At 43.9% G+C, this 17,473-nt stretch overlaps 1 protein-coding gene across 2 annotated transcripts in view; it reads right to left on the reverse strand.

Moving 5' to 3' along the window:
• Positions 1 to 12,866, reverse strand: part of INO80D (INO80 complex subunit D) — a 28,002-nt gene extending 15,136 nt beyond the window's left edge. For both annotated transcript variants that reach the window (XM_075284277.1, XM_075284276.1), the window contains exons 1-2: positions 12,587 to 12,866; positions 693 to 777 (exon numbers count right to left, since the gene is read on the reverse strand). The gene's annotated coding sequence lies outside the window, so the exon portion shown is untranslated. The remainder of the gene's footprint in view (positions 1 to 692; positions 778 to 12,586) is intronic.
• Between the last annotated feature and the right edge of the window lie 4,607 nt (positions 12,867 to 17,473).

Consider the following 17,473-nt stretch of genomic DNA (forward strand, 5'->3'; position numbering starts at 1 on the left):
ATGATACTGCAGCCCTTAAAGAATCTGTCATCTTAATATGTTGTGCTATATAAGGACATCATATTATATTTACTAGTTCATAAGGATAGTGGCCAAAGTAGCACAGGCTATATACTCGGCCGCTGGTGAACACATTATCTGAAATTGATGGGGGCTGAGCTGTAACTGTGTCTCAGCCACTGCACAGTGTATCCTACTGTATGCTACAGGATCTGTATATTGTGCTCAGAACAGCGGCTCAGCACGGAGGCCAGGCGTCGGACCCTCACCAACCCCAAATTAATAACACATACTAAAGATAGGTCATTCAGTTTTCACCTTGGATAAAGCCTTTATCCCAGGTGGAAGAGTAAGGTGTACGCTGTAAGCAGTGCTAGCAGTCAAGCAATGCAACATTTTTGTGTGCAGTTTTGACAACTGGTAGTATACACCCATAGCGAAAACAAGCTTATATAGATCTACTTAAGGGTGCATTGACACAGAGAAAAATGGCGCTGAATTTGGAGCGGAATCTGCCTCAGAACCAACGTGGAATAAAAAAAAGCCTCCCATTGACTTCAATGAGTTCCTTTTTCTAGCACAAAATGAGCCCATTGACGTTAATGGGAGGCTTTTCTTTCAGTGCTGAAACTGATGCGGATTCTGCTCCAAATTCAGCGCCATTTTCCTCCCTAAGAAAAAGGCCACCTTACCTGATCTTAAACTCTCTGCATTCTATCTGCTTATTGGGTGTTGTGCCCCTCGGGACGTCTACAACTGCAAGCTGCAAAGGGTTTCCTGTAAAAACAAAAAAGTGTGAAGAGAATAATAATAACTTTATTTATATAGTGCCAACACAATCCATACAAAATCAGATGAGATGAAGTAACAGGTTAACCAACATATCAAACAATAGGAACGAGGTGTTACAATCTATGAGATCACTGTATTAGAGAAAAACAAGAAGTGTATTAAACAGTGTGCAAATGGTGGCGTGTACAAGTGTCATGAAGTAGAAAAACAAGCTACATTTACACTGCCATCTGTAGTATCCATAGAACGTATGCACTAACAGGATGTCCTGACATATACATGAGATAGACACCACTGTATAAATATATGGTGACATTCATCACCCATACGCACATACTGTATTTAAAGAAAAAGCAGAAGAAAAAAAAGAATACCATAGCAAACTTCGCACCGCCAAGTGAATGAGAAATTTCCGTAAGGAGACATAGTACAATTGTGTCCACACATACTAAGGCTTTATCAGCAAATTAAAGGGGTTGTCCTGGATAAATGACAACCTAAGAAATGGGAGGGGAAGTCTGTTCCCTCCCGTGCCTGGACCGAAAGTGAAGATGCCGGGGAATCCTCTATTGATATATCAACACAGCACAAAACATGACCACTGAGGCCAAAGATAGGTCACAGCAGTCACCCAAACCACTTCTGGCCCAGCCAATCCAGGTACTGGAGAGAACTGTAGACGCACTGACTGAATGGGGGACAGGGGTGGCCAAGTATCACAGCTTACACCACCCCGGGCACGCCCTGAGTTTGCCATGTATCCTGGGCAACCCCTTTAACAAGAAAAAGCCATGCAGAAAATGTGTGCTACTCTTAAAGGAGAACTTTCTAAATGGGGTTATGATCCCATGCTCATTGTTAGGCTACATGTGCTGGCCGCAAAAAGGTATCCGTATTCCGCCATAAAAACATGTCCGCATTGCAGAGAGTCATCTGCTCCATAGTTTCCAAATAGTTTCTACCACCTGGACTCACTAAAAACAGCAAATGAGTGAATGGGACCATAGAAACAAATGGGTCGGTATACTATCCGCAATTGGAAAGTACAATATACTGAACACATTGGAACAACTAGGGTTGCGGGCATGGGGCCTTACTCACATATCAATGATCCATGATTTTTGAGCCAAAACCGGGAGGAATAATAATAGAAGGATTTGTTCTACTTCTGGTTTTTTTCAACCTGTTCCTGGTTTGGACTTAAAAAACAAAACACAACACAGATGTGTGAATAAGGTTTCAAGGGAGTCAGCATAACCGGAACCCAATATATAGGTTAAGGTCACCCGAATTAATGTAACAGAGTCCTTCCTTTGTGAATGCAGTGCTTCTGTTGCTGAAATATCGCAGTATTTTTTTCAATATGCAAATTAACTCCTTGGAGCAATAAGGAAGTTGCCGCTTACCTCTTTGGAGTAAGGAGGGTGTTGTTTTTGCTCCAAAGAGCTAATTTGTAAATTCCCAAAAATGGTAATGAAGACAACGATGGGGATAAAAACTTTGATTCAGGTGACCCTAACCTATGCATCTATGGGGCTTGGCTGATATGTGGGTTCTGGAGACAGACTTCCCTTTTTTTCTTTGGGTTCCCAGTCTTCGTTGGCATTCTGCCCACATACAAGCAATACAACAAGTCAGGGGCGCCGCGGTGCTGGGGATGATCCATTTGAGCAGAGCATCACTGTCAGCCGCTGACCTGATGTATCGCTCATGTGCAAGGTTAGGAACACTGCAGACTTCAACGCAGACCCTCCTCTGGATTCCTGGACGAACAGAGTATATATACACAGTGTATAGTGACTGTGGCTGTAATCCTATCCTATCCTACTTCCTATACTATCCTATCCTAATATGTGAGAGTTTGGATGTTTGTTAGTCAATCACGCAAAAACGGCGGAAAGGTTTGAATGAAATTCGGCAAATAGATAGATTATAACCTCGATAAACACATAGGCTACTTTTTATCACAGTAAATGACATGGTTTCACGACTGTTATGAATTTATGTTCACATACTATATTACATTACTCTTGCAGCAGTTTATCTCAGGTCCAAGGTCTGTTATCTCTCTATGTAAACACTCAGCTAACCTTCAGGGATTGTGTACACACATCTGCATATTATCTGATCTGCTCCAGTCAGAGTGCTGACACACCTTTAATCCAAATTGGCAGTTTGCTACTTTTAAACATGCCTGAAAAAGAAAATCTAATTTGTTGCAAAATTGTAAAACCATGAGAGCTATGAAGGTAGCCAGAAGTCACGGAGTTCTCCTCAAGCCAAGCTGAGGGGGATCATTGACGCTACCAACACACTCACGCCGGAGCAGGCAAACCATCAACAGCAGCAATTTGCTGAATATAGGCGGATCATCGACACCAACGTGACGAAGTCGTGGGAAGACACACACACACACACAAGCGACATACAAAATACATGAGTGCAAAACTGAATAATACTTATAGGGCCACTACACAAACAAAGAATGAAATATACCCGTGCAAAACCAGGTCCTCCTGCTAAGATATATGGAAGCCATATATATATATATATATATATATATATATATACACACATACATACACATATATATATATATATATATATATATATATAATCTCATGGACAGCAGGCATGGAGCAGTTGTTGAGAGCCCATTGTCTGCTGCTCCCACACGACGCATAAATTACACATGGAGAGGGGGGAAGATGGAGCAAGGTTTGGCTAAAGGAACAAGTTACCTCAGCAACAATCAATGGATCAATTGCCATTTCAAAAAACAATGGAACATGGTCGTCGGGGGGGGGTATTTTTTTTTACAAGGATCCAATCTAAAATAATGGATGTATATAATGATCAAAAAATACCAGACTGCACCTTACTGTGCCCAGACATATGAAGCGGTGATATGCCACTGGTCCACGCTTTATAGAATAAGATCAGAACTTTATCCTACTGGATAGTACTAAGGGGAAGTTATATGGAATAAAGTCATTTTGTGTTACTGTAAATTGAGATCCTTCACATTTTTATTCGTCTCCTATGATGCCTATATGGCACTCTGTAGCACTGTACATATCACATAACCATGTACAGACCATGATCCGTGTTGTCATGTTTCACACACACTTATACATTTCTTAGCTTTCTGCATACATGTTCTTTTTGTATCATTATGTGGAAGAAACGGCATAAATAAGAAAAAAAACTAATTTTTTTTTTCCTTTTACTATCCATCATTTTTCCCTGTACTGATGTATTGATGGAGAATTCACAATTCAGCTGTCTCTGAGAATAAAGGGATAGAAGGAGTGACAGCGTGACATTGGAGTAGGAAGAAGTCATCACCTTCCTTTGTGGCAGCGACCCCGGCCATACACTTTACACTCGGGTGCCTTTATTCTATGGCTGGCTAATCCACTATGTAGTAATGGAGCAGATGGGATGGCTACTATAATAATGGACTGGCTAGGACACAGGGACAGAAGTCATGAACAAGGTCTATAGACAATACTAGATCTACAGGAAGCCAGCACACACTATTCTGATTTCCCTCAACCCGGTATAAAGAAAAAATCCTATAAACAGGCATTAGTATTATAAAAACTATCACAAAACAAGAGAAGACAAGACCCATGGTATCTTAAAGGGGCTTAGAGAAAACATGTCTTCTTAATTCCACAAACAGCGCCACCCCGTCCCAGGGTGGCATCTGGTATTGCAGCTCAGCTTCAGTGCATACAACATGCAATCTGCAGATAGGTTTTGCACTGTTTTAGGAAGAAAGAAGCCACATTTTTCTAATCTTGTAGTTCCCAATGACTTCTACTGCTAGAAAGTGTCATTTACAGATTCTTTTTGAAGAAATTCTACAAAAACCCACAAAACTATGAATAACAGATTAATTAATTAAAACATGCGAAGCAAAATCACGTCTACATTGCATTCGATTTCTGGTTGAGGTCTGACCAGTAACCTGGCTGGTTTCAATACTCCATTCATCAACCATTGATATACAGAGGCAACACACACAACACAAGGGCCTGTATGACGGACACGGAGTCCCTCCTTATGAGATGGTGTTATATAATGCTTCTGTACTGCTACATCCAATGAAACCAGAAGCATAGGGAGGTATAGCAGGTATCCATATACTTTTATGGGGGTCACAGCTCTATACAACAGACACTGCCTTATGCCAGAGCTATAAGAGAGTGTTCACACTACCGTTGTTAACGTCCATTGCTGTTTTCAGTCATAGGATGACAGCAATGGACATTAAACTGTTGCAGAGATCGGTCACAGATTGATTCTGTGTTTGTTCCCATTGACAATAATGTAAACAGGACAGACGCCATCTTCCGTCATATTTGTTTACCTTTGTAGCTTTCTGCATGCACGACTTTTTATTCCGTTACAAAAAGTAAACAAACAAAACAAAAGATAGCTTTACATTAGAGTCAACGGGAATGATACAATCAGTCTGTGACCGATCCTCGCAACAGTTTAGTGCCCATTGCAGTCATTATATGACAGAAAACAGCAATGGACATTAACAATGACAGTATGATTGTCAATAAGATTGGGTTCACATAGCTTTCTTAGGAGCAGTTTTGGAGGCTTTTCTGTCTCAAAAACCACTCCAAAAAATGCCTGAAAAACTTTCCCAACTATCCTTTTTGAAACAGAAAAAAAAACAAAAAAAACAAAAAACACTTGGGGACATTCTGAAGAGAACATGCCAGAACAATTTGGGGCACTAAGGGCTCATTCACACAGGGCAGGAGAGGGTGGATTTTGACGCCGAATCCACCTCAAAATCCGCCCCCTCACAATAGAGATTTATGTAGAGCTGCCCTTTCTTCAGGCGGATGGCGTACGCCTCGCGACAGCACCCTCTGGACTAGGCCCATTCATTTGGGCCTACTCTGGAGCGGCTATTCTGACGCGGCTTCCCATGTCAAAATCAGGACCAAAATACGCAGTCACTAGGCGCGTGTGAACTAGCCCTAAATCACACAGGAGTTCTTTTAGACCAGAGGTTTAGTGACCCAAATTGTCCCGTTATAATGCAAGTCACATGTATCTATATGCAGATGGGTGCGTGTGCAATGACGCAGGGGTGTACATTCCTGCCTTCACTGTAGAACAGTGCAAGTGTCAGCAGCACCAGAGATGGCTCCTGTGTAGGCAAGTACAAAACCTTGTTATTTTTATTTCGGCCACGGATTGCTTTATAAAAAGTCAGTTTTGGACACTAAATCTGCAATCCACAAGAACCTGTTGGTGGTTTAGTGTCCTAAAACACACTGACAGGTTCCCTTTAAGGAGGACCTTTCATGTCCTCGGGCACATGCAGTTTTAGATTCCGCTAGAAAGCATACAGTGCGCTATTCAGCGCATTGTCTGCTTTCCCGTCATGTGCCCCGATGTAAGAGACATCTGTGTCCTTATGAGATTGCTTCACCATCAGAAGGACGTTCCTGACAGTCTAGCTGGGCTGTGAGGAATGCCCCTTCTGATAGTACTGTCCATATCACTATACTGTCAGAGGGGGCGTTCCTTACCGCCCAGCAATGACACTGAGGAACGCCCTTCCCCCCCAGTACTAGTCTATGGGCGAGTACTGCCCTCATGGCTCAGCCTCTGATAGGAGCTCTAAGTCTAATCCCCTGCCTGACCCTGCCCTTCTGACATTGTAGAGCTTAGACAGCACATCAGGCACCCAAACTATCTGCACTTGTTGCTCAGGAACGTAACAGGGTAGAGAGGAAATTCTAACTGTGTTGGAATCAGTGAGGTGACGCCTATTAACAGATGCTAAGAACTTGAACCGGTGGAGGTGATGAAAGTCTTCTGTACCACCAGTGTGCAGCAGTTCTGTCCCCAGCCCATGAATGTCTGTGCAGGAACCAGAGCCGCTGCATGCCAGTGTTAGGAACTTTAACCGATGACAGGGTCTATTAACGTGTTCCTTAAAAGATACTGTAATCTTCCCCTTGCCAATACCAACCGCACTATTACTTTGGATATTGGCATTTTAAATAAGGCACACACTAAGAAGCACAACTCTCTGAACGGGAGCATTTAGTACATCTGAGGCACCCCAATATCCTCCTCCAAACCAAGCTCACGCTACTTAATATACGTGAGCAGTATGACTCCCATGTAGGAAGATCACAGGAGCTGTCCAGTGTATATGACAGCCGGGAACCTTCTGAAGACCCCCCCACCTGTTATAAGAAAATAACCATGGATTCTACCATAGACTGCAATACAGTTACATTGCAGTCTATGATAGAAGTGATCTAATGACAGCAGGTTCTAGCCACCTGTGTGGTACAATGGCGCTGACCCAAACAATGTACGCTTGACCAAATTCTGCACCTGCCTTTCTCTACCTCTCATTCACTTCAATGGAATCCACAGGTGGAATCAGTCTGAAGATGAAACATAATGCTTATTATTTCTGCTACCTGAAAAAATCATCTAGAGGGAAATGATATATAAATATACATATTATATATCAGTATTCGCCTCCCACTGAAATCAATGGAGTCTGGATTCAGGCGGAATTTAAAACCGATTTTGTGGTGACCTAAAATTCAGAGCCAGATTTTGCTGTGAACATTCCCATAATATAGTGAAGCAACTTTGTCTAGCCATGCGCTAAATCACACCCTGTAAAGCCGATAACCTACCTCAGTGCTGGGTGTGATTCAGTGCAATGACTGCTTGACTGGATGAAGCTGTGCCCTGACCCCAAAGCTGGTTAAGATTAAGGTAAATTGGCATATGCAGATCTAAGGTTATCTAAAAGCTTAAAACCTGACCTCCGTTCAACTTGATACGGTGTCTGGGGTCAGTTTAGGGTGGGAAAAGCCACCTGACGGGTTCCCTTTAACAATGGGACTCTGGAGAACCTCCTTATACACATGTTGCATGGCCTTCCTAAAGCAAGCTCAATCTCATGAATAGAAACACAGGTGTACAAGCATCAATGACACCGAAACACAAGAGACACCCAGAAATGCCGCACTATTATTGCTGTCAAAAATCAGACACCTGGTAGAAAAGGTTTTGGCTTTGTTTTCTCTCCTTCTTCTGTTAAAGTCAACAGCAGATGGATGGGATGCAAATGAAAACCTTCACACTTCTATCTTATCATATCTGATCTCATCCTAACATGACCATCCACAAGTGTGAAAAAGAGTCTTCTGGAGGGGTGATGATCTCAAGGAGGAGGCCGCAAGGCAAATGGTATAAGGGATGTGAAAAAACAATACAGAGGTGTTAGCAGGGGATTCAATGTATGGTATCAAGGTTTTAACATGGATGAGATACCCTTAGGTTGGGTCATCAATATCAGACCAGTGGAGGTCCAACACTGATGGGCGCTTCTCAACAGACGCTGAAACGACACAGTGGACAAAGTAGAAAGCGCCATACACTCTCATGGCGAGCCAGGTTACTGCAGCTCAGCAGCCACTCACTTGGTCCACCATGTGGATCCAGTGCTAGCAACTACCTAGATCAGCCAAGGGGAATGACAAATGTCAGGCGTCTACTGACCTCATATTCATGATCTATCCTAAGGACACATTTAGTCCAGAAAGACCGTTTAAGCTCAGACTGCATCTAGCCAAAAACTGCAAAAAAAATGCCATTCCATTGCTTTTTAGCGTTTTTGCATTTCTCAAATAAACACTTCATTCTCTGCAAAATGTTTTTCCAATATTGTGGGAATGAGATTAAAGGGCTAATCCCATCTCAAAAGTGTATTATTTGATAGTGCTGCTGGGGGCTCGTACCCTCTGCCTGGGCCTATGTTTGTAGCACTGGCAGCTCCATTCATTTGTATGTCCAGGCTGTTTGTGCCAGGTGACTACTGCATCCAGTCATAGGCCTCAGCAGTTACGTCTTCACAAACAGCACTATGAAACACTAAAACAAGGAGTAAGAGGGACACCCCTTTAGGCTGGGGCTCCACGGGACATAAACGTCGCAATTTGCCCGCAGTGGAGACGCTGCGGGAAAAATTGCAGCATTTTACAGTGCAAGCAAAGGGGATGGGATTCATGCGAATCCCATGCCCACTTTACGGAAGAAATCGCAGCATGTCAATTATATCTACGGAAACGCCGGCGGCTTTCCTGTAGATATAATGGGAAGAGAAAGTCCGCAGATGAAAACTCTGTGAACTTTCTCTTCAAAGCGCTGCGGAAAGAACCGCAATGCGATCACGCAGCGTTTTTTTCCGCAGCGCTTTAGCGCTGCGATTACGGCTCGTGGGGCCTTAGCCTTAAATAGATTCTCAAAGTCTCAAACGTCTGCCTGAAATCAGCAAATGAAGACGTCTTGCAATGAGGACTTTTTTGTCTCCTGCTTTCAGCTTTAAAACCACTGACCCCATTATGGTCAATGGTGTCCCTCAGTCTCTGTATGTAACACTATTGGAGCGTTCCTCTTACCCATTGTTCTCAGACGGACCAGAACACCACAAGAATGAACGTAGTGCAAAGAACAATTAATTTTATTTTTAATGATTTCTTGGCATTACTGCTATCATAAACATACAGATCTGTATTGGGACTGTACATTTTACAACCCTCCATACATGTAAACACAGTTCTTCCTATAGCCATGTGAATTAGCCCTGCCAAGTCCATGTGTTCTGAGGCTCCATTCACACCTGAACCGCAAAGTGTCCACATATTGTGGATCTGCCCTGTAAATGATCCCATTACAATATGTTCAGGAGAACCATTCTCCAATGGGTGTTTGTATGAAGGAGAAGCCAAATATTTCCACTAGAGATGAGCGAGTATGTTCAGATCATCCAATCCGAACAGCACGCTCCATAGAAATGAATGGATGCACCTGGTATTTCCGCTTTGACGGCGGCCGGCCACTTAACCCCCCACGTGCCGGCTACGTCCATTCATTTCTATGCGAGCGTGCTGTTCGGATCGGCTGATCCGAACAGTACTCGCTCATCTCTAATTTCCACCACTTCCTAATGGAAACAATTCCGCAGTTTATTTCCCACAAGTGGTCCATTAGGGTCCATTCACACAGAGGAAAACGGTGAGGAATTTGGTGTGGAATTTCAGCGCTGAAAAAAAAGCCTCCCATTGACTTCAATGGGTTCCTTTTTCTACTAAAGGAAACCATTGAAGTCAATCGGAGGCTTTTTTTTAGCGCTGAAATTCCACACCAAATTCCTCACCATTTCCTCTGTGTGAATGGACCCTTAGGGCACATTAACAATACGACACTACAGCTAGTAGTGCCGCACATTCATTTCATATGGACGTGAGATGTCTATTTTTTTTTTTTTTTTTTTAATGTAGATTGTGAGCCCCATATAGGGCTCACAATGTACATGGTTTTTTCCCTATCAGGCCTGCAGGATCTTCTGTCTGGCAATTTCTGACAGACACTGTGAGGTAAGACTAGCCATAATAATTGAAAGAAGAAAGTCACTGACGCTGGGTTCACACTAGCGCCCGAAGTCAGTTCTCAGCTTTCTGTCTTCTGCATGCAGAAGACGGAAAGCTGTCAGATCGGATCCGGCTGTGAGCACCGGTGAGCGTTTTATGCTCTCCGCCGCGAAACCGTTTTTTTTTTAAATCGGACACAGAGTACTGCATGTCTGACTCTGTGTCCGATTTTTTTAAAAAAAAACAGTTTTGCGGCAGAGAGCATAAAACGCTCACGGCCGGACATCTTTCAAACCCATTCAAATGAATGGGTGAGAAAGACTCCTGCAGGTTTCCGTCTCCTGCTCAGTTTCGTGCAGGGAATGGAAACCTGCAGAACGGAGACCGGGTGCAGATGTGAACGAGCCCTGACTTGTGTACAGACATTTCACCAGAACCAGCAGTTAGTGTACACCTCAATGTACACCTCAGACCTGGTTTAGATTCATATATATATATATATATATATATATATATATTAGCCACAGCAATCGTTTCCACGGGGCATGAGGAGGCGGATTCTGACGCCGAATCCGCCCCCTCACAATAGAGGTCTATGGAGACCGCTAGCTTCCTGTTTTCTGTCAGCAGTATGTTCCGGCTCACGGAAAAAAAGAAACAAGCTGCCCTTTCTTCAGGCGGATTCCACGGCTGAGTCAGCCCCAGCGTCGCCTCCCGACAGCATCCTCAGGACTAGGCCCATTCATTTGAGCCAACTCCGGAGAGGGAAGCTGCGGCTGTCGCATTTGGTCCTATTCTGTCACGGCTTCCCGCATCAGAACCAAAATATGCAGTCCGGTGCCAACGAGGTCTTAAGAGACTTTTACGTTTCTGTCCGTTTATCTGCAGGACAGGGAAATGTCAACGTCTACACTTTCTTATTACCTAAAACAGACTTTTTTTATTTATTTTTATGCCCTTTCCATGGCATCCATTTCCCACTTATAAACAGATGCACGAGCAGTACAGAAGGAAACAACGTGCGCACCTAACGCTATAGAGATCTGTCACTATGTGGCGGGGCTTCTATTCATGGAAACCACAATACAGATGTGAACAGAGGCTAACCACAGCCCCACTGGAGACAGGCAGAGACTATGAGGGAACCATCATCCATATACTGAGGTGTCACTATGGTCACACTGGCATCACAGCCCCACTGGAGACAGGCAGAGACTATGAGGGAACCATCATCCATATACTGAGGTGGCGTCCTGTCACTGGGGTCACACTGGCACCACAGCCCCACTGGAGACAGGCAGAGACTATGAGGGAACTATCAGCCATATACTGAGGTGTCACTATGGTCACACTGGCATCACAGCATCTCTCATGGCCATGGCAGGTCTACTGTGATCCAGTTGTCATCTGTTTCCCCCACACTCTCCTGACCATCAGAGGAAACAGAAACCTGACAGTACCATGACTACAGTGTGCACAGAGTCCTATGTTTCTAATGTCGTTGACAGGAGGCCTAGCGGTCACCCAGCTTTCCCAGACTCCTGGACAGTAAATATGCAGTGCACACTGTACAAGCAATCTATAGTGCAGGGCTGTGACAACCCTGGTGGGTACCGGAATGGTGGTCATGCTGACCGGTCACCCAGCTTTCCCAAGGACAGATAACTAAGAGATAACAGACTGACATTATAACAGGGATATCTATATACCAATGTCTGAGGGTTATTGTATTTTGGACGTGGTTATAGGTAACTGGCAGTGAATGGGCCTCCTGTATACGGAGCAGGACTAGGACGTACTAGTAACCCCGTGTATATCAGTATATAGCACATTATTCAGTCACAGCGGTACCGGAGCAATGTGTACACTAATGGACAGTCCAACATCTGATACACAAGGCAGCTTGTGTCTGTTCACACCTGCCGGCCGGGGCTGGGCAGTCACCGGCCGGTACCGCACTACTCAGTATAGCAGTGCGGCCACTACAACCTGCCGCAGCCCCGGTAATTCCGCCGCTTCTATCCGATCTAGAGCCCACAGGATAGGCTTCAGCTGCCGGGGCAGATACATACCGTTCTCCCGGGGAGGCCTCGGCCGCTCGGCCTAAACCGGCTGCTCTACCACAGAGGATATCCGGATAAATACAGGTCCGTTACCGGCTACAACATCACCAGAGACCAAGCGGAGCAATGTGGCAAAATTCGGTAAAATTCCCTTTCTCCGGCCTAGTGAGGCCTTCAGGAACCCCGAGCTATCGTACACTCCGTATCCGGCACTAGTGCGCCGCCAGCCGGCCCGATTGCCTCACTGCAGGTCGAGGCATCGGTTGTGGCCCTGTGTTCTCCACTTACCTTTTCAAGCTGCTTTTTTTTCTCTCCTCCTTTCTCCCCCCTTTTCTGTTTGGCTGTCAGATCCCAGGACCTCCCCAGCCGGCTGCGATCAGGACCGGGGGCGCTGTGCCTCTCTCCGGATCTCCTCCTTCCAGCCAGGACCCCCTGTAATAACTGTACGATCCGAATTAATTTCTACGGGGGGGAAGGAGGGAGGGGGTGGAGGTCATAAAAAAAATCTCGTAGTAAGAGAGCAGGGGGGTCGGTGCCTGGGAATCCCTGAATATATTCTCCAGCAGTAGCGGCGGCGGCGGCAGCAGCAGCAGGGAAGGCTGGGCTGCTCCTAGTGCTGCGGCTTCATGAGCCTCCTACAGCACCACTACCGGCGCACAGAGGACATGACACCGGGGCTGCTGCTCTGCCCTCCAACAACAACTGCTCGACCATCTTGGAGATCCTGCACTTCTAACTCTATGGACTCATAGATAAGAAGACTGAGGGGGCTCCAGGGGGCACTGAGGGCAGCTGGCACCACATGTCACCCTGCGGGCAACTTCATGCACACGCAGGCTGCACAGGACTCTCTGGGATGGGACCATGGACCAGCGATCCCCTCCTGTCCTCAGCACTATCACATATCATCAGGATTATTATCAGCCTCATTAATATTATTATTATGAATTATTATTATTCTCATCTGATCTGCAGGACACCTGGAAAGAAATATCACCAAGTGTCTCATGCACTGACTTCCCTCTGCATTCACTACAGAGCTGTCAGGGTCATGGCTACATGTATGTGATATGTACTTAGTGCTATGGAGGGTCTGACTGGCTGAGACATACAATATACACATGTATGAAGAAGTGGATCTATTACATAAGGAATAGACTGAACATAACTGATTACAAGATCACAGATCTATACTATTCCAATACAAACCAAATTATTATTTTTTTTAGTTTTTTTTGTTTGTTTTTGTTCTTCCCAAGACATATATATTTAGTACTATAAACCCTATTCACACAGTATCCACCTTCATTATAATATTTAATCTAATGCTTTGTCTTGTAATATGATGACAATGACATAGTGACAGGACGCCGGGCTCCCCCACCTCAGTATATATGTATGATAGTTACCTGCCCAATATACAGGATCCAATGGACGACTTACACTGCACACTCCAGAGTAACACAAGCAGTAGCTCATAGTACATGTTCACATTTGGATAGATAGATAGATAGATAGATAGATAGATAGATAGATAGAATATATTTTTTTAAATAATTTTTGGTAACATATAAGGAGTATATAATAACTAATAACGTAGTCATAGGTCTAAGTGACAGTAGTATTCACCAATAGCAGACCTATACAATGTATATACAATGTATATACTACCTACATTCACCTACAGGATAGGCTCCAAGTCTCTGATCACTGAGGGTCCCACTGATCATGAGAGTAGGGGTCCCCCAATGTACCCTGTACCTCCAATTAAAGTCTATGGGGCTGACACAGAGTCATTTTTAACCCCTTCCTGCCGATGGCATTTTTTGATTTTCGTTTTTCGTTTTTGACTCCCCTCCTTCTAAACCCCATAACTTTTTTATTTCTCCGCTCCCAGAGTCATATGAGGTCTTAATTTTTACGGGACAATTTTTTCTTCATGATGCCACCATTAATTATTCTATATAATGTACTGGGAAGCAGGAAAAAAAATTCAGAATGGGGTGGATTTGAAGAAAAAATGCATTTCTGCGACTTTCTTACGGGCTTTGGTTTTACGGCGTTCACTGTGCAGCCAAAATGACATGTCCCCTGTATTCTGTGTTTCGGTACGGTTCCAGGGATACCAAATTTATATGGTTTTATTTACATTTTGACCCCTAAAAAAAATTCCAAAATGGTGTTAAAAAATTTTTTTTCTAAAAGTCGCCATATTCCGACAGCCGTAACTTTTTTATACATAGGTGTACGGGAATGCATAGGGCGTCTTTTTTTGCGGGGTCGGGTGTACTTTTTGGTTCTACCATTTTCGGGAAATGCTATTGCTTTGATCACTTTTTATTCAAATTTTTATCAGAATTAAAACAGTGAAAAAACGGCGGTTTGGCACTTTTGACTATTTTTCCTGCTACGGCGTTTACCGAACAGAAAAAATATTTGTATAGCTTTGTAGAGCGGGCGATTTCGGGGGATACCTAACATGTATATGTTTCACAGTTTTTAACTACTTTTATATTTGTTCTAGGGAAAGGGGGGTGATTTGAACTTTTAATACTTTTTATATTTTTTTTATATTTTTTTTTTATTTTTTTTTTTGCATTTATTAGACCCCCTAGGGGTGTTGAACCCCAGGGGGTCTGATCACTAATGCAATGCATTACAATGCTAATGCATTGCAATGCATTGCAAAAAATCATCATCTCTTTTGCAGGCTGTATACACCAGCCTGCAAAAGAGAGAATTTGCAGACTGGCTGGGAGCCCTTAACAAGGCTCCCGGCTGTCATGGCAACGGGGGGTCGGCCCTGGAGCATGCTCCAGGAGCCGGCGATCCCTGCCAAAATGTCGGCGCCCATGCGCTGCCGGGAAGATGGCGCCTCCGGCGCCTTTGACAGCAGCGCCGGAGGGGTTAATGCCTCCGATCGGTCCGGGGACCGATCGGAGGCATTAGAGCCGGTTGTCTACTGCTTAAAGCAGTAGACACCCGGCGGCTATGACAGCCGGGCGGTCGCCATAGTTACAGACCCGACATGCGCCGTACTATTACGGCGCATGTCGGGAAGGGGTTAATTCCAATGCTTTCACCTTTAACTAAGACTGGAATCACAAGTAAATTCTGAAAGGGGGAGGGAAGGGTTGATACATTTTTGAGCCAAATACAGGAATGGATACAAAAGTCTTTCCTTCTTTTTTTCCCCAGTTATTCACATTCTGCAGGTTGGAGCTCTGTACTACTCCATAACTATGAAGAACTGTGGGTAGCTGTCTCTTATAAGGGTCACTTTTCATGGAACGGTGATAGCTGACATAAGTGGATCGACTGTACATATGAAAAATGTACTAAAACCAACAGAGATGCAAAGAAAATGTAACAACTTTATTAAACCCCTCCAATTTACATTGCAAGGGGTTTCTAGATTTTAGGTGTTCACAGGACTTGTGAAACCAACCACTAGCATCAGTGCAGTAGAAACTTAGTTGTACACAATGCGGTATACTACTATAAACCGGTAGCTTGTTGCCATTAAGATGTATCAGAACTAACCTGAACTTCTTATCACAGAAGACAAGAAAAAAAACTATGAAAAGTCACTGGGAAATCATTTTTCAAGGACTTTTCATTGTGTTTTGTCTGCAGCAATTTAACCAATGAAAGAAATTCAGGTTAACGCTGCTGCATTTGCATATAGGACTCAATAAAATTTGCCACTAGGGCAGTGTTTTTTCCCGCAGCGTTTTTCACAAAAATCTGCAGTTTTCCTCTGAGAACTTTCTGCTTCCATAATACTTATAGGGAAACTGCCTGTGTTTCTGTAGGTATAATTGATATGCTGCAATTTCCAAAAACATGGTGGTTTTGGAAATCGCAACATTTCTGCTGCAGGTATTTTTATGCAATGTGTGGATGGGATTTGCAGGGACTGTAATATGCTGTGGCCTCACGTTGCACAAACACTGCTTTTTTGTTGTAGATTTTGCTGCGTTTTTTTGAGCCAAAGCCCGCGGTAGATTCAGCAGAAGGTAGAAGTATAAGAGTTTCCTACATATTTCACATTCCATTTGTAGCCATTCTTGGCTTTGGCTCAAAAAACTGCAGCAAAATCTGCAACAACAAAAGTTGCGTTTCCACAACGTGGGGCCTCAGTCTTAAGGCTAAAGCCCCATGTTGTGGAAACGCAGCTTTTTTTGTTGCAGATTTTGCTGCGTTTTTTTGAGCCAAAGCCAAGAATGGCTACCAATGGAAAGGGAAATATAACTGAGGTTCTTATACTTCTACCTTCTGCTCAATCCACTCCTGGCTCTGGCTCAAAAAACTGCAGCAAAATCTGCAACAAAAAAAGCTGCGTTACCGCAACGTGGGGCCTCAGCCTAAAGCGGTTTTCCAGTACTAGACAACTTTACAAACAGTACAGATCTGTGCTTGCTATGTCGTGTGTGAAAATTCTGCAGTCAGACCCCACCAATCTTTCAGACCTTCTATCCTAAGTATAGGCCATCTGTTGTGTAGTGGTAAAAATCACCTTTTAGGCTAAGGCCACAGCAAAAAAAAAAAAGTGTTGCAGGAAAAACAGCAACTGTAGCCTATCGCAGTTTTTCCCGCAGGGCTTTTCATAGAAAGTCTGCAGAGGTTTCCTCTGAAGACTTTCTGCTTCACTTATACCTATAGGGAAACCGCTGGCGTTTCCATAGGTATAACTGACATGCTGCGATTTCCAAAACCGCAACGGCTACATCTCACATTCACATTTTTCTTGTATAGCGGAGCAGCAGCAGACCCATCTGCTAGTTGTGTAAAAGTTAACCATCATCCTGTAGCTAGAATTATTAAAAGCAGCTTTTCTGATAATTTATGACTATAAGGCCCGATTCACATCAGCGTTCAGTCAAGCAGAACTTTTCTCTCTGCATGTTTCATGTGGAAACCACAAGGATCCCATTATAATCCATGGGGTCCACGGGTTTCCTAAGGTAACCGCTTTTTAATGCATATAGAAACCCAACCGCTGATGTAAACCGGGCCTTAGGCAGATCTGAAATAGAGCAGTCTTCTCTTTATATTTGTTTTTGCATGCACTGCACATTGGCTGAAAAAACTGAATTAAGGGTGCGTACTCCTAGACCAGTAGCAACATGCGTCTGAAAGCTCGCCTGCATGTGGCTCCATAATCATATTGTA

Source organism: Leptodactylus fuscus, chromosome 8, assembly GCF_031893055.1.
Source record: "Leptodactylus fuscus isolate aLepFus1 chromosome 8, aLepFus1.hap2, whole genome shotgun sequence".
NCBI lineage: Eukaryota > Metazoa > Chordata > Amphibia > Anura > Leptodactylidae > Leptodactylus > Leptodactylus fuscus.